General features: G+C 37.2%; 1 long non-coding RNA gene across 2 annotated transcripts; it reads right to left on the bottom strand.

Annotated features, from left to right (window-relative positions):
* Nucleotides 1-554: 554 nt before the first annotated feature.
* On the bottom strand, nt 555-3,938 carry LOC113349980. 2 transcript variants are annotated; one of them, XR_003360524.1, is made up of 3 exons: nt 3,277-3,938; nt 2,975-3,053; nt 555-2,653 (listed from the first exon to the last, which is right to left on the bottom strand). It is a non-coding gene; the product is annotated as an uncharacterized LOC113349980 (long non-coding RNA). The 2 variants fall into 2 exon arrangements; XR_003360523.1 differs by having other exon boundaries at nt 2,975-3,938.
* Nucleotides 3,939-21,903: the final 17,965 nt, after the last annotated feature.

Raw genomic sequence — 21,903 nt, 5'->3', positions numbered from 1 at the left:
AACCACCCAATAACTTAATAACGGGTATCTAGCTCAGCTGGTCATCCTCGTTCCTCAAAGTTTCATGCGTTCTAGGAGGTCCCAAGTTCAAGCCCCCAATGACGTAATATTGTAGAAATTAACATGAAAGGTAGAGTTAGTTTGCCCCCTTGTGACACAATCTCTGCCCCATCCGCTTCGGCTCCCTTGACTAGGTTATCCTTGAGGCTCGCTGATAGGCTAGCACAACAACCTGTTCAATTAATGTATTAGTATGTTGTTGGAGCTTAGCTTGTTAGGCTTCCAGCTAGTTAATGTAAATACCCTTTATCCAATAAAAATAAAAAACCTAAGTTAAAAATTATTTCTTCTTCTCCATCTCCGCCCCATGACCTTCACCTTCACCATCTTTTCTTATTCCATATAAAAAAAATCCTAGATAAAGAAAGTTCACGGTAGTCATATACTGGACTGTGTCATGTACCTTAGTACAATGACAAGCTTGGTTGGATAGATTGAGGATAAACCTCTCTAGATCCGTGAGAATCAAGCCTTTGAGTTCAAAAGAACATAGCTTGTAGAAGAACAAAGTTCTAATTTGGATTAATAATTTGATAAGAGTTTCATTACAGCATCCCTAGCTTATATATCTAGGTTTCTCTCTCAAATATCTAACGATCACTAACCCGCCGCGTGGTTACATCTCAACCACCTGTTACAGTTAACACTAATTAAGCTAACTACAGTCTAATATAAGATATGGGCACTCCCATTCATTAACAGGTACATGACATTCCAATCCCCTTGAAAACATCCTTGTCCTCAAGGATGGAAGTGAAAAGAATCAGCCCGACAATTGGAAAGGCACGCATCAAAAGACCAGAACTCATAATGCCACTGAAATCCAATATGAGATCCATAAACACCTACATACCAAGCCCAGCCTTTGACTGACGTCTTGGTAGACTACATGTGATTCCCAAAGTAGTAATTACACACTCAAAATGAACCTGTAGAGTTAACTCCCGAGTATTTCTTCCCCCAAGGTAAACTGGCCCATTGTCTTTGTAAATCTTTGTTGAGGAGGCACCAATAGAAGCACCACTTGCATTAGTCTTGACTTTGTATACCATGGGAAAATGTAGCTGTCTCGTCAGCTGTGTAGCTTAGATAAATTGACAAGGAACAAAACACATGGCAGTAAACCTAGAGTGAACCTTTCGGTGCTTGAAAACTTCAGTGTGGAATGAACTTGGGACCCTCCCATTAAAAATACAAGTCTGACCAGGAATTCTCATCAGTACACAGTCGAGATTAGTATTAGAATGTGCTTCAAGTGTCCATCTCGAGGAGACCCCCAACTGTAATGCAATTTGAAGTTCTACCATCTCATTTAGGTAATTGTTTGTGCTAAGAACAGTTCGGCTAGATACGTCCATTAAGTATGTGGGGGTGTTTGAAGCTACGAACAACAATTTCATCCCAGCAATTTTACCTCGATCAAACAACATTCGATAACAAGCATAATTGGGAGGAACGCAAGCATCCAAAGGCAGCAGCGCATGATAAGAAGAAGCTCGAAGTTGCACTTTACAGACCCCATAATAGATTGTAGTTGGAAGCCACAAACGTAAGAATTCTGCACTTCTACTAAAAATGCACAAAATACTACCATGTAGTCTATCGAATCCCTCTTGTGCCTTCTCGACCTCATAATCTTGTAGGACCTGAACGACGACTGAGTTCCAGGATGCAGTATCCCACTTAAACCCTGAACACAACACTGAGATGAAATTTTTATCAATCCAATTAATGTTTCGCACAATACACAACACATGTGGAACCAATCTGAACTTCCACCTCAAGTATCCTACTGACGGCAACATTTTAAGAATCTGAAATACCACGACTAAGATCTGAGTTCACGCTGTCATCAGATAAATATAGACAGAAGGTGCTGGTAAAAGATAATGCACAGATAACTCCCCTCTTAAAATGTTGAACTCGTTGGGACATAATGAGAAAAACAGCATAAGAGAATAGAAATAGATCACCACAGAATTACTAGCCGAGTCCAAGGAGTGAATCACTTGACTTGACAACTTAATCGGGGGCCAATCAGGATAAAAACAAGCACCCCGTCCTCCAAATTCCACACGACAATCTCAAACATGAGAGCTTCCATTTCTAGTGCCTTGTCATGTTCCACTACTATAATCAATCGAAGTCTCAAAATTCTACTCTCTGATATTTGAAAAAATAGCCCACTGCTAGTACCAGTATCACCCGATTTAACCAACACCAAGGGAATTGAATCACACCACAATGAATCTGAGTCGAGCCCATGATCACCGTTCTTAAACAAGTATACAGTTATATACTCAAATAACAACTCGAAACAGTACACCAGAAGAACAATCACACCAGAAGTAATTGTATCAAAATAATATTAATAATCACCAACAAAAAAAATAACCCCTTAATAAGTTGAAATCCTTTCCCACGATCAAACATTCTACGCAGAGAATCGAAGGAAAGTAAGGAATAATCATCCATTAGTAACTTGGAACTCACCTCAAGCAACACACACTTGAGCTGTAAGAAAAAAATTTCTGCTCCCTGAATTTCAAGCACTTGAACAGACCATGGACGAGCCTTCTTAATGCACCCCACACTAGCCAACAAGAGAAAGAAAAATTTATTGCTTGTCGATAATTCAACAAACATCTTACTCATATCACCAAAATCACCAGATATATCCAACACCATGAACAAAAAGTCCCTAAGCCACACTTTCATTCGATGCACAAACTTAGAATCAAGTGTAGGAAAACAATAAACCCATATGAGAAGGTTTATATCCTTACCACGATCAAATATTATATCAGCTGACTTGAAACAACGGAAAGAAAATAACCCAATAGGCAGTTGGTTGAAAAAAAATTGAGCTCACAACATACAATATCCATTAGGAGCATTTTAATAACCATCTTACCTTGTTGAAGTTGTAAGAGAAAATCATCTCTATCATTCTCCAAATTCCAAGTTACACCTTCAGGCATTTTAGCAAGCAGCTTCCCATCCACAGAAATTTCAGTATCATGAACACACAGGGGAATTATCAAATATAGAAATCCAAAATCTGAATTGAACAAGGCTAAGAATCAATTTTCCAAAATAATAATACAGTTGTACCACTGTATACTTACCACGATCAAAAATGATTCTAAACTCATCAAGACCAATATGAAAACAACTCTGACATTTCAATTTGTTGTAAAGAATGATTAAACTAACCTCAACCACTTGAACATGATTCTTGCTATCGAAATAACTCACTTCAGCTTTGCCGATTTCTTTAAATTGAAACTCACGACATCAATTGAATCATCTTTTAGTTCATCGACAGTGGGGTGAACTGATTTATCCACGGTTGAAACTTCTTTAGCTTGAGAACTCAAACTTTTTGTTGAATCAACCATTTCTTCAAAGAAATAAGAAGGAATCAACTCATCGGAAGAGTCACAAATATCTGTAGAATCTCTTTTCACTCTAAAAGGAGGTTTATGAGCTGGAGAAGTATACCTAATAAACATGATTGATTTCAATTTCTTCAACGCCTTGTTCATCAATTTTGACCACCTCCGAATGGAGTATTCTCGACCTAGAGATATACTCTTTTCAAAGTGACACCGATACCAGTCTAATTTCTCCGTTTCTAGTTGTTCCAACTTCACTATGGGTACCAATTTTCCCTTCATTTGTACCCATTTTTCTTCATGTAAATTCATCCCATCAACCATGATTTCTCAGGAAAGACGGCTCTTGATACCAATTGTCATGTACCTAAGTACAGTGACAAGGTTGGGTGGATAGATTGAGGATAAACCTCTCTTGATTCGTGATAATCAAGCCTCTGAGTTCAAAAGAACACAGCCTGTAGAAGAACAAAGTTCTAATTTGGATTAATAATCTGATAAGAGTTTCATTACAGCATCCCTAGCTTATATATCTAGGTTTCTCTCTCAAATATCTAACGATCACTAACCCGCCACGTGGTTACATCTCAACCACCCGTTACAGTTAACACTAATTAAGCTAACTACAATCTAATATAAGATATGGGCACTCCCATTCATTAACAGGTACATGCCATACTGCTACCCATTGATGCTTGTAACTATCCTACTCCGGCTGATCTTAGTCGTTCTAATAGCAACGACAAAATTCAGAATTTATTAAATCTGTAGTTGTCCAATTATAGGCGACTAATACTGTTAGAGACATTAAGTATACCATTAACACAAATGGGTAGCATCTTTCTTTGGACTATATATATATATATATATATTTTTTTTTTTTGCTGAAAAACACACACCATTCCATTAACACAAAAAAGAATTACAGACATCCGATAGGTTCTCATTCCTCAACAACAAGTTTAAAAATGGAGGAAAAGGAGAAAAAAGACCATTAAGGCTATCAATCCTAGCTCAACGAGCAAGGTGATCCGCTAACCTATTGTTCAGACGCTTAACATACACAAGTTTATAAGATAAATACCTAGAAATAAAGCTTTGACATTGTTCTAAAATATCCCCGTTCCACCACTCTATATTACAGCTGACTCCATTAACAAAATGCACCAAATGGAGACAGTCACTAACAAAGACAACATTGGAGAGATTCATCTCTTCTGCCCAAGAGAATGCCAAAAGTATAGCAGCAGCTTCAACACCTACTGCATCTGAAATCAATCAAAAGTTAGCCCTCGAACTTTTTACATTCCCTTCACAGTCACACCAGATAACACCCAAACACATGTTAAAATCCTTGTAAGAGCCATCAACAAACATGAAATGATCCACCTCAGAAGATGGGAGTTTATAATCACTCAGATGAATAGAAATACTACGATGAGGAGTAATATAGGAGTTAATCATTCTCTTAGTATTAATAATTACTCGAGGTAAATCAATTGAAGTATGCCTGAAGAGAACATCACATCTCAACTTCCATATACACCACATTAATGTAGCTCCAATCGAAGGCCATGAGACTCTATAAGGAGACTCAGGGAGATCAATACTATGCCAAATCAGAAACAATTCATCAATACATTCTAAATCAAAGGAGATCAGATGTTGCAGAGACATGCCAAACCAAATATGAGCAGCAATAGGGCATTCTATAAAAAGATGCATGATCGTTTCTTCATGACTATGGCAAAGAGGGCATATAATATCCACAGATTGATTATAAGCATGAATCAAAGTACTAATAGGTAACATGGAAGCGAAGATTTTCCATAGAAAAAACTTAATCTTTGGCAAGCAATCAATACCCCAAACTTTCTTCCAAAAAGCAAAGTTCTCAGAAGTAGCTATATCATTCACAAAGATCTTATAAGCAGATTTAACTGTAAACTTACCAAATTTTGTATGAGCCCACATAACAGTGTCCTTTTGACAATGGTTTAATCTAATAGTTCTAATCCTAGTAACTATCTCAGAAGAGAAAAGGGTAGACAGCAAGTTCAGATTCCAGTTCTTAGAATGAGAGTCAATGAGATCACTCACATAAGTGAAATTGGATCGACTCGGATGAGAAGAAATAGGGGGAGTAACTATACCTGGGATCCAAAATGAATTCCACGAATTTTTAGAAGACCCATTACCAATGTTGATAACAGAATTAGCTTTAAGAAACTTAAGACCATTAATAATACCTTTCCAAATCCAGGAGGAAGAAGCAGCCGCTTTATCAATTTCCAGCAGATTTTGGTTTGGAAAATATTTATCCTTAAGAAAAGAAGACAATAAGAGACTGGGGTTTTTCAAAACTCGCCAACCAAGCTTACAAATGAAGACTCTATTGGTGGCGTGAGTATTTCTAATACGAAGACCACCCGACATTTTTGACTTACCTAAATCTCCCCAAGATCGAAAATAAGCCGCATGTCTAGGGTTTTTTTTTAGACCACCAAAAGGTTCTTTGAATAGCATCAATTATATAAGTAACAGATTTAGGCAGAGGAAAACAAGCCATATGATGAATAGCTAAAGAAGAAAGCACATGCTTAGTAACAACAGTTCTACCAGCTATATTGAGATTAGTCTTCTTAGTGAAACTTAACCTAGAATAAAATTTGTCAATGCTAAAATTGAAAGATTTAATCTTATCTCTACCAATAAACAAAGGAGTACCTAAGTATTTTTCAGCACTACTAAGAAACTTCATTCCAAGGGTTTTTAATAAAAGTTTTATGTGTCGATGATGCATTTTTCCACTGGTAAAGAAACCTGATTTATCAAAATTAATCGCTTGACATGAAGCCTTGGCAAACACATTAATAATCTTCATTATATTTCTAGCATATGTTATAGAATCTCTAGCAAATAGCATACAATCATCGGCGAAAAATAAGTGGGAAATTGAAGGACTGTTTTTCTTAAATTTGAAACCTTGTATCACATTTTGTTCCTCAGCTTTCAACAACAGTTGGGAAAAAACCTCCATACAAAGAATAAAGATATAGGGCGAAAGACAGTCACCCTGCCTAATACCTCTAAAAGGGAAAAAGGTCTCACCTGGCGAGCCATTAACCAAAACCGAATAGGAGACCGTACTAATACACTGATGTATCATTTGACACCGGGCTTCATAAAAACACAGTTTCTTAAAAACAGCAATAATAAAAGACCATTCCAGCCTATCAAAAGCTTTTGAAAGGTCCAACTTAATAGCAATATGACCATTTTTGGCAAATTTTTTTAAAAAGCATGGAGAATTTCATGGATAATGATTATATTATCATGAATTTGCCTATTAGCAATAAATGCAGATTGAAAAGGAGATACAAATCCATCTAAAATAGGTTTTAAGCGATTAGTTAAAATCTTGGAAATTATTTTAGGGTTATTTGGTTTTTGGTACTTAAGTTTTGACCAAAATCTGGGTTTGGTCTAACATTTGTCCAGCCTTTGTGTTTGGTCTAAAGACCAACGTTGACCATCATTGACCCGGTTAGATATTGACTTCTGTTTGGTAATTATTAAAAAAACATAAAACACAGATATTTAATTAACGCTGGTAACGGCAAGTGATTCATCCCTGATTTGATAGGGACTCAACACCGACTAGAAAAAATTCAATTCAATATCGTAAGTGAAGATCTGATCATTAACGACACTTTCAGAGTAGTAAACATCGCAGATGATAACACCTTCCATAGCAATCCTTCAGCCGTTTAGGACTCCTCCATGTTCTATTAGTCGAAATCCTAATTCCAACTCCACTATCACGTTTCCCATTTCTCGATTGTTCCCCTCGATCAGTTCCTTCTCCTGGCAAGGAAGAAACATCACAACCGCAAGACTTAGGGTTTTCGAACATAAAATTCAGCCAATCGGAGAGCGATTTAGACAACGATTCGAGTGATTTTTGTTTTCGAGATTGCACTTTTCTACATGACTGAGATTGTTCAAGCTCAAATGCTTTGAGTCTTCTAGCAGTAGCTGGCTTTCACCTAATCGATCGATTTAAATTCAATAAACCCTAACCCATCATCTCAAATTTAAGGAATTTCAAATCAATAAATCCACCTCATACAAATAAAAAGTAACATCATCGTCTTCAATTTCTACTCCATGTTCAATCAACCAAACCCCAACCTAGACACCATCGTACCTATAAAAATCATCATTGTTCCGTCAGTTCTTCACAACACCAGTTACATCACTGCATCTATAACCTAATTTCACATCTCAACATCAATTCTTCCTTGTTTCATCACCATTCTCGATCTTGTTTTTCACAGCAAACCCTAACTTTTCAATTTCAGAAATTCATTATATCTGCAACAAAATTACTCCATTCGAATCAAAGTCAGTCTTCCTACATATCTATTACTCCATCTGAATCAAAGTCAATATCCTATGTCTCTCAATTTGGTTTCATTTTAGAGATGATGTCGGTGACGATGATTTGGATCGATAGATTTTACGGCTATATGAATTAAATTCTCAATGAATCTCGTCCATAAACCTAAAAGATCCGCTACCGTACACACGTGCACTGTTAGGACATGACAAGTAATTGTTACTAAAGTTTAATTTTATTTAGTATTTTCCTATTTAGTTAACAGAATAAGTGACACGTCAAGGTCAAACCGAGTTAGTGCGGGTCAACATTGGTCTTTAGACCAAACACAAAGCCTGGACAAATGTTAGACCAAACCCAGGTTTTGGTCAAAACCTGAGTACCAAAAACCAAATAACCCATTATTTTATACACAGAATTAGATAAGATAATAGGTCAGAAATCATGAGGAGAAGAAGCATTCTTGATTTTAGGGATTAAAGTAATAAAAGTACATTTAGAATGTTTGAGCAGGTACCTATTAGTGAAGAAATTTTGCACATGAGCAATGACTTCATCCTTAACAGTGTCCCAGTTATCCTTATAGAAACCAGCTGGGAAACCGTCAGGCCCAGAAGAACTCCAAGGAGCTAAGGCTAAAACAATATCCACTATTTCTTTTGGGGACGGCACAACAGTTAAAGAAGCATTAACATCATCAGAGATAATTGGGGAAACATACTTAAGAGAGTCTTCAACATCAACCATGCTAGGACAAGAGGAAGTAAAAAATTTCTTAAAATGTCTAGTGAGCATATCCGAAACTTGATCTCTATTTTCTAACCAATTACCTTGATCATCCCTAATAGTATGAATAGTATTATACATGTTTCGAAGCTTAACATAATTATGAAAGTAGTGTGTATTCCTATCATATTGAGTGAAGTATTGAATTCTAGATTTCTGTTCATAGAAAGAGTGCTCAATTTCATACCAATGGTCAAGTTTTTTGGCTAGTTAAGAATGAAACCACCAATTTGAGGAGAATAAGGCAGAGCTTGAAGCTTTTTTAACTTTGTGTTCAGCATACCAATTGTGGATTTAATATGACCAAAAGAGTTGATGTTCCATTTGGTCAGGTCACGACTGGCATTACTGAGCTTCCTATCAATAATAAAACTAGGATAAACTTTAACAGAATTAGACCAAGAAGAATGCAAAACATCTTTAAATTCAGGATTAAGCTGCCAGCATCTGAAAAACTTATAAGAAATATTGTAATGCTTCTCAAAATGAAAACATTTGACTACAATCGGACTATGATCAGAGTAAATACGACCCAAATTGGTGACCCTAGTTTTCGGAAGAATCGACACCCATCTATCATTCATAAAAGCCCTATCTAACTTCTCGAAAATAAGATCAACAGGATTTTTAAATCTCCTATTACACCAGGTAAACGGGTTGCCAAAAGAGAGAACTTCATGCATATTCATCTTATTCAGGTTGTCCTTAATAAAATTTGGTGGAAAGGACTTTTCCGGGTTACCACCTTGTTTTTCTGAAGCATGCAAAATGAAATTGAAATCACCCACTAACATCCAAGGATTTTTATTATTATCACACATATCACTAAGAAAATTCCACTGATTTTTCATACTAGCTAAGTTTAAGGATCCATATATAAAGGAAATTACACAATTCTTGAGAACAAGCGTAATGTCACAAAGAATATGTATCATATTAAGGGAGCATCCTAAAACTTCAATAGAAGAATTACCAAAGAAACCAAAAGCAAGACCTCCAGAGTTCCCCACTACAGGAATGATATTCCAAGAAACAAAAGGCAAGTGATGAGTGTATTTTCTAACAGTGTCTTCATCAACCATAGTCTCTAACAAGCAAATACTATCAAGTTTATATTTTCTAACAAGATTCAAAAGATGCCTCCATTTCTTGTCCGAACAACATCCATTCATATTCCAACACAAGAACTTCATGATAACAAGCAGATAAAAGGAAGACCGAAAAATAAATACTGAAAGCTCACCCAGAAGAACAGACCAAGTCACAAGGGTCTAGAGTTACCAATGAAAGTTAAAGGAAGAAACAGTAGAACCAGACTCAGCAGCAAAAGGAAATAAGAAGCTAAAAACAAATGTCGATCACAGAAATAAAAAGTTAACAAGAAAAATATGAGGGAATAAATAATAGACTTACTAGGTCATGAGAAGAGGCAGGATATGCATCCAAAGAGTCAGCATCCAACATCATGAGATCGACTTCTTTCTCGAATTCTTCAACTGTGATTTCAGGTTCCGAAGGGAGAATAGTTAAAGGCATATGTTCAAGTAAAGTATCTTCAAGAGGCATTACTTTCTGAGCAACCAAAGACGCATCATTAAGATATGAATTTGCTTGAACAAGAGATTCTGAAGAGTAACATGCCTCAGAGGCAGAACTGAAGATGAAACTCGACGAAGTGAAAACAGATTGAGCAAAAGTAGAAGTAGAAGTTGACCAAATAATGCTAGACTCCAAATTTCCTTGACTAACAAAAGGAACAGTACTACCAACATTAAAAGACATCTCCGAAGGAGGACTAAAAGGAGGGACTGAAGAGTAGGAGGCCAGTGAGGGGTAGGAACCATAGTAAAAGAAGAGGAGACATAGCTATTCCTATGAACTATTGTTTCAAAAGAGTCCTCGTTCTTTTACCTTTCCTATCATGAATAAGTCCATCCAACCCAAAAGAAATGTTATCAAAATATTGAGATAGACCAGTAAAAGTCTTAGCTGAGTGATGGCACAGTGCTGGAGCAGATTCAGGTGCAGCAAGCTCCCTAATAGTAAGTGGTGCAGCCTTAGGCAGAGAGCTGGTAGAAGCAGGGGCAAAAGTGGAAAACCCGTGTTTTGAAGGCTGGAGCAGGCCTAAGGCTAATGGAGAAATCAGAAGGCTTGGAAATCTCCATAGCAGCAATAGCATCAGCAGCAGCAGAAGAAGGCTTGCCATTCCTCGGACTCGAGCTTTCGCCAACCTCTGAATTTGATTGGACCCTGGTAACAACAACATGAGAAGTTCTCAAAGTAGGAGAGGGCAATGCCCTTACAAAAATACTCCTCCGAATTTGCCTGCATTGTTCATCATCATGATATAAAACAAAACATGTTGTACAAGACCTAAAAGGCAACTTAGGATAAAAAAAGGCCTCATGAAATATGCTCTCTTTGTGGAATTGATGACCACTTTCCTTGTCAAAGGAGTTTTCAAGAGCACCATCAGCTTTGCTTCACAAAGGCTACCAGCTGGAGAGTCTGCTGAGACAAAATACCCAAGTTGATCCAAAACTCCTCTAACTCTTCCTTTGTTTACTAAGTCAGAATGTATTTCAATTTGAACTGGCATCAAAGTTTTTTCCCAAACCAGATCAAAGATAGAGTCCAAAGCACCTAGTGGATGAACTGCAAAGAGTTTACCAAAGAGCAAGATATGTCTTGCAGCAAAAGCGATATCCTTATCTTGATTTTTCTTAAACATAACTACAAATAAATTCTGGTTACCCATTCCATGGATGTAAGGTTTGGCTAGCTTAAAATCGGGAGATTTGAGGTCAAAATTCTATTGAGATGGTGCTTAACAGAGGTTTTATGATAATTTTTACTGTCATCACAAATCAAGGCAGCAAACCTAAAGGGGAACTCTTCAACATCTTCATCAAGATCTAACACTCTAACCTGAGCTGCAGGAAGAGACATTACTGCAACTAACTAAAGGTATTGGAAAAGCAAGATCAGGGTACAAAAGAAATATATGAGAAGAAAATTGATGGCTTAGGATGAATAAAGGATGCATACAATAAAGAGCATTTATACAAAAATTGGAGAAGATATAGAGTTTATGCATGCAAATAAGTATTAGACAATTCATTGAATTGGGAGAGACAATAAGGTTCTGGATAATTAAAGTTCATTAATCCATCCCATCAGTCACGGAAGAATAACTGAACAGAGTTAAGTAAGTGATAAGCATGCTTACTGAAATGAATTTGACAACACAATCTTTGAGAAATAATCATTAATTGGCAGAGACTGAGCAAAATTCCCACTTGATCAATAACCATATAAACTGATGAGAGTAATGAATTCTAATGCCAAATGTAAAAAAACTGCAGAATAAACCACTCTAAATCAGATAAACAATATTAATCTTTAATTCTTCCCTCCACTCAGAAATAAAATACTCCTCTTAATTGAGAATTTATAAATAAAACACAACTTTTGATGCAACTGAAGAGAGGATTAGCATAAACAAGCTAATCAACAGAGCAGAGGTAATCAAAAAATCCTCTAGTTTCCTTACAGAGATAACCATAAACTGTATGAAAAACATCACCTATAAAATTCCATTTCCAAAAAATTTCTAGCTACATATAACTGTCTCTTAACAATCAGTAGTAGCAGAAACCAAATCTAGTCCCTACATATTATAGGATCTCACATCATTCATAATGTCCCAACCCAATTAAATATCATATCAAAACCTCGAATCTTAAGATGAATCAAAACTCATTCATAAAGGGGTGAATAAAGAATGAACAATACCCACTGATAAAATTAGACCCATCTTATCAACTTTCGAATCTTGCCTGAAACCCTATCTTGTTGCGAATCTCATGATGTGGATCTAGAACTCTATGAACACTCCTCCCTTAGCTCATGACCTAAAATAGAGACATAAAGAGATAAAATTAAGTGAGTCAGATAAGTAAAAATAACAATTAAACAATAGAATCTTTAGGCTTTTAAGATCTTGAAAGAAACATCCTGATTGATTAACAACTGCTATGAGAAATCAAAAATCAAAACATTAGGAATTAGGTCATAACTAGAATATCATCAATTAGAGATGAAAACATAATCAAAAATATAAAAATAGGACATAAGAATAGATAGAATCAATAGGAGAACATGATAAACTTTAAGATTGATCAAGATTTAGACGGAGATGAAGATGAAATTGATGAGAAAATTATGTTTGACTAAGTAAGCGTCGCAAGAAAATCGCATGACTTTTCGCCCGCAACACTTCTATCAGAAATGTGCATAAGTTCGACCCATTAGTGAAAAATACTATTCTTTGGACTATTCAATAGAATCACTTAGACATATACTAAATTTTCAACAGGATTTATCCCGTGTTCGATCAATCCCGTGGAAGCACTTAGACGTATTCAGTAGAAGCCAAAGAAAGATGAAGGAATTTCATAATCACATTACATATTAAAGAAAAACTTCTTCTAATTAGGTTTGTAGTTTGAAAGATAGAAAAGTATAGAAAGAGAGGAAGAATTCTTACTAATGAGTAGAATAAATAAACATTACAGCCTCTATTTATAGGGATAGACACAAGGGCATCCTAATAATAAACGGGATTTACCCTGGATATTGTTAACATAAAGAGACGTTTATAACACTCCCCCTGATGACCACCGTGTCTAAGTCACTGTAATATGCCAGGAAACTCAAGAGAGTAAAACCTGAAAATGAAACTTAGAATAGTGTTGGACACACACATGCCGCCTTTTTAAAACCTTGACAAGGAAAACCTAGTGGGACAAAACCTTGACGAAGAAAAAAGAGTACAACGCGATAAGTCCGATAAAATATCTTTTACAAAGATGCTCCCCCTGATGGATGCTTCAGAAAATCTTGACTTACAAATCTTTAAGACGACGCATTCCAATCTTGTGAACCAATTTCTTGAATGTTGAAGTTGGTAATGCTTTGATGAAGAGGTCTACTAGGTTGTTACTTGAACGTACTTTTTGAATATCAATCTCACCATCATTCTGTAGATCATGTATGAAGAAAAATTTCGGAGATATATGTTTCGTTCGATCATCTTTTATGAAACCTTATTTTAGTTGTACAATGCAAGCAGTGTTGTCTTCATATAATATTGTTGGTGAATATTTAACTGAAGAAAATCCACATGATTCTTGAATAGGATGTATTACTGACCTTAACCAAACGTATTCACGACTTGCTTCATGGATTTCCAATAACTCAGAATGATTTGTAGAGGTAGCTGCAGTGGTTTGCTTTACCGACCGCCAAGTCTCCATAAGTGAAAAAATAAGTGGGAATTATATAATTTCCCTCAATTATAAAGGGCTTCACAAATACCCTTGTCCTACAATAAAACTACCCCTTTTCATCCAAATCCCATCAGGGATCCATTAACCATTTATGTTCTTTCCATATTTACCCTTTCTCTTCTAAACCAAATCGAATCACTTCAATTCCAAATCTGAAATCGTATTTATTCCTTCTCTCCTTCTCCTTCAACTCACCACCGGCACCTCTGCAACTACCACCAGCTCCGTCGCTGCCACCACCACCAAGACTTCCTCTATTATTAGCAGCAGATCTATCATTAAGATTGTATCCCTGATATATTAGTAAGATATTAAATAAAAATAATATGATTTCTTTTAATTTCAGATCTCAAAATTGAATCTTCACCACCATCATCTTAATCACAGCCACAAGCACTTATCTCCGCTGCTATCACTATTAATTTCCACCACCACCATCGTTTTCTATTAGTTCTCGATTATCTATTGAAGATCGATCGTGTTGACTCGATTGGCGATTCCGGTTTTGAAAAATCTAGTATTCTTTTGAGATTTAAGAGAAATGAGTTCTGTTTTGGAATCTAATTCAACTATTGGTGTTAATTTTGCTACCAGAACTTTTGCAGGTAATTTTTTTTATTTATTATCTTTTATCTTTTTGGTAGCAGCAATGTTTTTCTGTTGAGTTAATTGCTGAAGCTGGGATTTTGTTGGGGTGGTGGTGGTGGATTTTGTTGTAGTAGTGAGGGTGGTGGTGGTGGTGATGGATTTTTTTTATAGTAGTGAGGGTGGTGGTGGTGGTGATTACAACATTGGTTGTGTATCAACTCATGTTGTTGATGCCTTTTTCAGCGGATCAACAACCGCTGTTGATCCCATTTGTGGGATCAATTCCTATTGTTGACAACATTTTTATGGGATCAACTACTGACTCCTATTGTTTGATGTGGTGATGGATGTTGTTATAGTGAAGATAATGGTAGTGGTGGTTGTGAAGGTGCTGGTGGTGGCTTTTGTTGGGATGGTGGAATCAACAATGGAGATTGACTTATTTTGCAACTATTTTGGCTTCAGGAGCAGAGTTGGGAACTACTACACTGGGGATTATGTATGTATCAGGTACTGAAATCACCAACAATGCATGATATTGATAATTTATGGGATAGACTCCTACTTTTGATACCATTTTTAAGGGATCAACCTTGACACCACTTATGGGATCAACTCATGTTGTTGACACCGTTTTTATGGGATCAACTACTGTTGTTGACAACATTTCCTTGGATTAGTATAATTATGCCATACATTATGATTTGTTTTTATGAATGTTATTCTTGTGTTTCTTAAGGATATGTCAGTTTGCAGGTTCCAGGTTTATTGGTTTTTACAGGAAACATACTTATATAAATATATTGATCTCATTTTTTGTGGAACAACTTTCATTGTTGATCCCACTTAAAGGGATCAACTTTTGTTGTTGACCTATTCACTGAGATCCACTTTGATTGTTGACACAATAAAAGAACTAGAATATGTATTAGTAAACTTATTTTTGAACTTTTATTTTTTTGGATCACCTTCGGTTGTTGACACCAAATTTTGACGGCGGTGGTGGCGGCGGCGGCGGCAACAACGGCAGCAACAACGGTTACAACAATGATAATGGTGGTGGTGGTAGTGAAATATTAGTGGCGATGGTGAAATATTAGTGGTGGTGGTGAAATATTAGTGGTGGTTGTGGTGGTGGATTGGTGGTGGTGGCGGTGCTGGTGGAATGGCGGTGGTGGTAGTGGCCGTGAAATAAGAAAAAAATTTGTTAATGGATAAGGATAAGGTTTGTAAATGAAAATAATTATAAGTGAGGGTATTAATGTAATCTATATTTTAATGGATAAGGTTTTTAAATGATAAGGGTATTTTTATTGTTATATAAGGGTATATTTATTGGGTGTCAAAACTAAGGGTATTTAATTAATAGACCCAACAAATAACCAGTTTGTGATCGTCCTTTGTGTGGATCAGAAAGATAACCTCCATCTCCGTATCCAATTAGTTTCGATTCAGATCCATAAATATAAAATAAACCTAAATCAATGGAACCACTAAGATATCGAAATAAGTGCTTTACACCATTCCAGTGTCTTAGAGTTGGAGCAGAACTGTATATAGCTAGTAAATTAACTGAAAAGTCAATGTCAGGCCTTGTACAGTTTACAAGATACATAAGAGCACCAATTGCACTTAAATATGGTACTTCTAGACCAAGGAGTTCTTCACCATCTTCTTTATGACGAAATGGATCTTTATCCACATCAAGTGATCTCATGACCATTGGGGAACTTAATGGATGTCCTTTTTCCATTTAAAAGCGTTTTAAGACCTTTTCTGTATGAGTAGATTGATGGACAAATATCCCATTTGTGACATGCTCAATTTGTAAACCAAGAAAATATTTGGTTTTACCAAGATCTTTCATCTCAAATTCCTTTTGTAAATAAGTTGTGGTTTCTGAAAGCTCTTCTAGAGTCTCGACGAGAAGTAGATCATCAACGTATACTGCAATAATAGTTGTTGATGGTGTTTTTTAGTTCAGGGCTAAAATTGTAAAACCCTGTATTTAATGTGTCGTCGTTCTGTAAAGAAATAGAGCCATTTAAAATTGATGATTGCCTACGCCTCATTGATTACATATGTATTGAGAAATTCAGTATACTTATATATGAAATTTATTCAGAATAGTGTTGGTTGCAAAATCCCAGACATTATGTAATTTTTATTAATATCCCACCTGCATTGTTCACTAATGCATGGCTTGTTGAGTATTTTTCCTAATGTTATGTTCTAAGATGAACTCTTAATATTAACATGATATGACAACTAATGTTCGTTCTCCGTTGAACAGCATGAGTTTCCCGAAGTGTCAGGATTAAGATGTGCATGAAAGTACTCAATCAGAAGCACGCAAGTTGCGCTTCTTTGTGAAAATAAAATTAGTGATTTTGTATCAACGCGCAAAATTCACCAAATTTGATTAATTTTGTGTCAACTCGCAAGATTCTACTTTTCTAACCTAATTTTATCAATTTACGAAAATTAGGTTTTTGCGGCCTGCGCAATATCTCGATCCCTATTGGTCGAGATTAGACCTAAGGAAACTAGGAAATTGATCCATCATGGAACTAGTAGGAGCAGAATCCTACCAAAAGTTGGATAACAAGAAATAAAGGGGAAACTGCGACAAGTGAATGCAGCAGAGTGGCGCGGCCGGTTTGCCCTAGCTTGCGTCGCCTATCACCGGCCGGCCATACCCCATGTTGTTGTCTGCCGGACCTTCTTTCCCACTGGCCAATCAAATTGTACCAAAGCCGCATGCTATACTTTTAATTAAAGGTGGAAGTTAGCTGGTCGAGCACTTAAATTCCTTAATAAAATAGATCTTAGCCGTCCAAGACAGTCATAAATTAATCGCGACCACACAACTTGGTAATTTCCATTAGCTAACCATAGTTCTTGCAAACATGACCGAACAAATCCCATGGTACTCACCGGCCGGGACACTTCCATTCCAACCAATCGAAACTCCCCTATCCTGTAGACAGCGCCCAAGATCGCTAGCCAAGCTAGGCTAGTCGCGCAGATAAAAAAGGGTTCTAATCGAATTAAGACCGCACATGGCAGTCTCAAATAAATCATGGTCGTCCAACTTCGTTATCCAAATCGACCGACCTAGATTTGATTTTAAGCAACCAGCCAGGCGTGAACATGCTTAACGGCGGCTCAACTGTAGATCCGACCAATTGCATTGCTTCAAACCTACCAGCAATGCGGCACAGTGATTACTCAAAGTAGGCCGGTCACACGGCTTTAAAATCCTTGAATTCGATCAACGACAGTATGTAACTGCCGTAAAACGATCTCGGCCAGCCAAGATTTCAGAGAGCCAATAAGATGCCGTCGTGATTGCCGTCCGCCCCTCTTTCATGAGGACCGGTCGACTTGTCTTCAACCTACCCAAACGGCTCCTGGCAGCTGCCCAAAGTAGGTTGGCCACGTTACTCATAAGAGTATTAAATAAGTTAGAGATAATCAACAACTGTCGCAAATCATCTCAACCATCCAACTTTGCTAGATGAGTTGACCGGCTTAGATCCAATCTTAGGTGACCAATGAGACACCATGACTGGTGGCAGCTACTTCTCTTCTACATGAGTCAGTGATGTCATCTTTACTCGACTTATTTGGCTGCCAACCGTTCGACCAAAGAAGGATGGTTGCGCTCCCAACAACGGCACTTTATATGCATCGATTAATTTGAGATGCTTGCTTAACAACGATACTTTACATGTACCGAATATAAATGATATTTATAAATATCGATTTCATGAATAATTTAATTATATTACCTGAAAGCATTGTATGATATTTTTTTGAGCACTGGCTTATAGCAAGTCTCATTTATATGACTACCTACCTCCTAACTTGCGCGTGATTAATCGAAATAATTAGGTCTTGAAAGCAAAACCCACTCAGCAACTTGCTACATATTTTCTACAAAATACTCGAGACGTCAAACATGTAACAAACTGGGGGATGTTCATCAGGGTATTGTTCTGGCGGTTTATAGCGTGCGGCGTGCAATATGCCTATTATGAGAAAGTGTCAGGAAAAGCGGATAGTTAGTGGCAGTAGAGAAGTAGTGGGTGTAAAACCGACCAGTTTTCCCCTCATAGTAGGGACGTGGTTTTCATCATTTTACACGATCCCCATTTCTCCATCACTTAACTATTTCCACTTCCTATGAGATCAGGGTTGTTCGACTATGACTTGTATAAATAGATTTTCAATCTATTTTCACAAAAAAGAGTTCATTAATACAAGTATCCAGAAAACACCAAGAACTTATAGCTTAAATTCTGCAAGCAGGTTCTACATTTTGACACAAGTCATAAAACAACCACCCTTTCTAATTCATCATTCTGATCTTTATACCTTCTTTGCTTCCCTCCTTAAGATCATCCCTTTCTCCTTCATTCTGTGACCAAATAAATACTAGAACGACCATTTCTCTCGAATCTAAAGTACTCTTGTGCAACACTTTGTTTAGGGTTTAGATCCGTTTCTCGGCGGCACACCCAATTTACCATTTTTCAGCAGAATCAGTTTTTACCCTACTACAAATTGGCGACTACAATGGGAGATTAATCTCTAGGTTGCAAAATAAATTTCTCAATTTTCTCAATTTCAAAATGGTGGATCTTAGGTCTAAATTCAATTATTAACCAGAATTCACTTTAACCACCGATCCCAGCTTACCACTCTAGGATGTACCTCCGCCAGTTAAACTCTTCCAAAGCCACGAATGCTCGGAGTCCAACCACCGTGGAAGGAATAGTAAAAATGCAAGAAGATGTCGTCGCAAATCAAGCCGATATCATCAAATTGCAAAATGAGACGTTTTGTTTCTTAAAGAGTATGGCAAAACCGGTTGTGGCAAGAATCAACAAACGTTTGCTCGGGGAATACCACCAATTTTAGAGATAACACAAAAAATATTGAATCTTTGTCTGAAGTATGTGTATCCGCCAACGACAATGAAGACAAATCGCGTAGACGTATCGAAAAGGAGCGGAAAGGGAACGACCAAATGAATCTAGCCGACGATAAGGATCTGGAGCAGTTTTCCAAAGCTAAGGGAAGAGATACTCCAGGTGTGTCACAATACCTGCATGAAACTTCGCTAAAAAAGATACGCTAGTTTAGCACTTAATCTAACCGTCTTATGAAACTTTGTTGGAAAATATGTATCTCCAGACCATTGCAAAAGTTCAGAGAGTTGTCCAATGGTCCGCAGCTACAACCGACCTAACCTTGCTAAAAAGAGAAACACCTGAAGAAGGGGAAATCTACCAAGGCATCCATGAAGATGAGAACTGCGCCAACGAACAGTACTCGGTTCAGCCACCTCATATCATTGTCACTGATGCAGCGCCTTCGAGAGAAGTTGCACTTCAACAGAATTTCCAAGATAAACGATCCGCGCCTACATCAAAACCCACTCAAGTCTCGACTCCACCCTTGAAATGAGCTTCATGTCAAAGCCTATAAGAGTTTCCACGACAATAATTTCTAACGCGATAAAAACCAGACTCGAGGTACCCATGTTTTCCATTCCCAATAAGAAAATTTCTAGAGTTGCTGGAAGTTGGGTACTAGACGGGGTTGTTCTACTACCTCTCGTATGGCGCCCGCCGACTGATCAGGAGATTTTAGATTCGATATATTGCCACTATCACAGATTCATCCATCATCCTACCAGTGAATGCAACGGTCTGAAGTGCATTGTCCAGGAAAAGATCAACTCGGGAGAATTGCATCTAGGAACCGAAGATTCTCCACTTTTTCGCAGATCAACGTAAAGATATTTTCACAGCTCTCAATAATGTCGTCTCTGGTGGGCACTTCTTATTTACCGAGAGAATAACAACTCCGTCTGAGCCGATTCAAGATGTTGCAATCAACAAAAAATAATTAGAAACCCGGATGGAGACTTCTCACTACTTCCTGCACGAGTTTCCGAGTTCTCAAAAGGGGATTGGACTACGACTTGATTTTGGGACGCCCATGCATCTGTGATAAGAAAACGAAGGCATCTTTTTCACCAACAACTATACCACCCAGGATCTCCAACAAACCATCAAGACTTTACTGTTTGTTACCAAAGTCGTGTCACGTAATGGACTCGGATTTGAAGCAATTACCTGGGGAAAGTCCAGTTTTGTTTTTTAGGAGATTTCGTGAACAAGTAAGTTCCGTTAAGCAATCGTCTATATAACGAATTGTTTCGAAATCTGTCAGCGAATCGATACAAATATATATCCCATTCCTATACTAATTAAGAACAAAGCCAGCAACCCGGTTATTCTAGGAGCATACTGCGTATCTAATATACCAATACCTAATCTTTTCAAAGTCAGAGACACGGTTAATAAGATTACTGCTTCCTCTAAAGAAGAGCCGTATCTGGTTACTAAAGCTATATTAGGTGGATATTATAAACTTATCAACACTGGAAATTTGGAAGGCGTGGTAATACACGCCAGGTGGCTCAAATCTTTCAATACCTAAGATATCGTGTCGCCTTTTCTTTAGGATTTCCTCTAGCATTTTTCATTTCATGCAATAATTGTAATTCCTCCAAAATGACTGCACTGGCTTGCATTCATAATTAGGATTTCAGTTTATCAGTTAACCGAAACATTATTTCTTTTCAAAAAATTACTCTTGAATCATTTGAAAACAAAATCTCAAATAAACTCAAAATCCTCACAAAACAATTACCTACTAGCTCAAAAACAGAAAATCAAACCATAAAAGCGGCGTCTCTTGCCTTTCAGAAAGAACCTAAGAGGAGAAAGTTCAAAAAACAAAAGCATTCAAGGGAAATCGTTGAACAACAACTCATTCTTCTTAGAGAAAGCATCTTTCATATTCTGGAGAGCAGCCCGCTTCAACTTCAACTCATGTTGATTAATGAGATCCATGGAGGGAACTTCATTCATTTCAATTTGCAGCTTTTGGATTTTGGAAAACCCTTCACAGAACCAGGAGGTGTTAAACTCAAAATTCACATACATATCCCGATGGTACTCCCAGTTTGAGACTATTTCTTCATAAACGGTGTGTCCAGTCACGCTGCACATATCACGGATTGAAGGTAGAGTTTCCTCCACGCGTTTAACCAACGAAACACGACTTTTTATTTTCTTGGTCGTGGCGATGTGTCCTTGCTTCTTCCGTGTTTGGGTATACAACTCTGCATACTTAGCTGGCACTCTGAATCCTTCGATCAACACGTGGTCGGTAAAAGGGACATCAAATGAAGGATCAAGGCATCCCCTACAACGGAATGCACAACTATCTCCATTTC

This window comes from Papaver somniferum, chromosome 2 (assembly GCF_003573695.1).
Source record: "Papaver somniferum cultivar HN1 chromosome 2, ASM357369v1, whole genome shotgun sequence".
NCBI lineage: Eukaryota > Viridiplantae > Streptophyta > Magnoliopsida > Ranunculales > Papaveraceae > Papaver > Papaver somniferum.
Note: the sequence above shows the minus strand (reverse complement) of the source record. Positions and strands in the feature narration are given on the sequence as shown.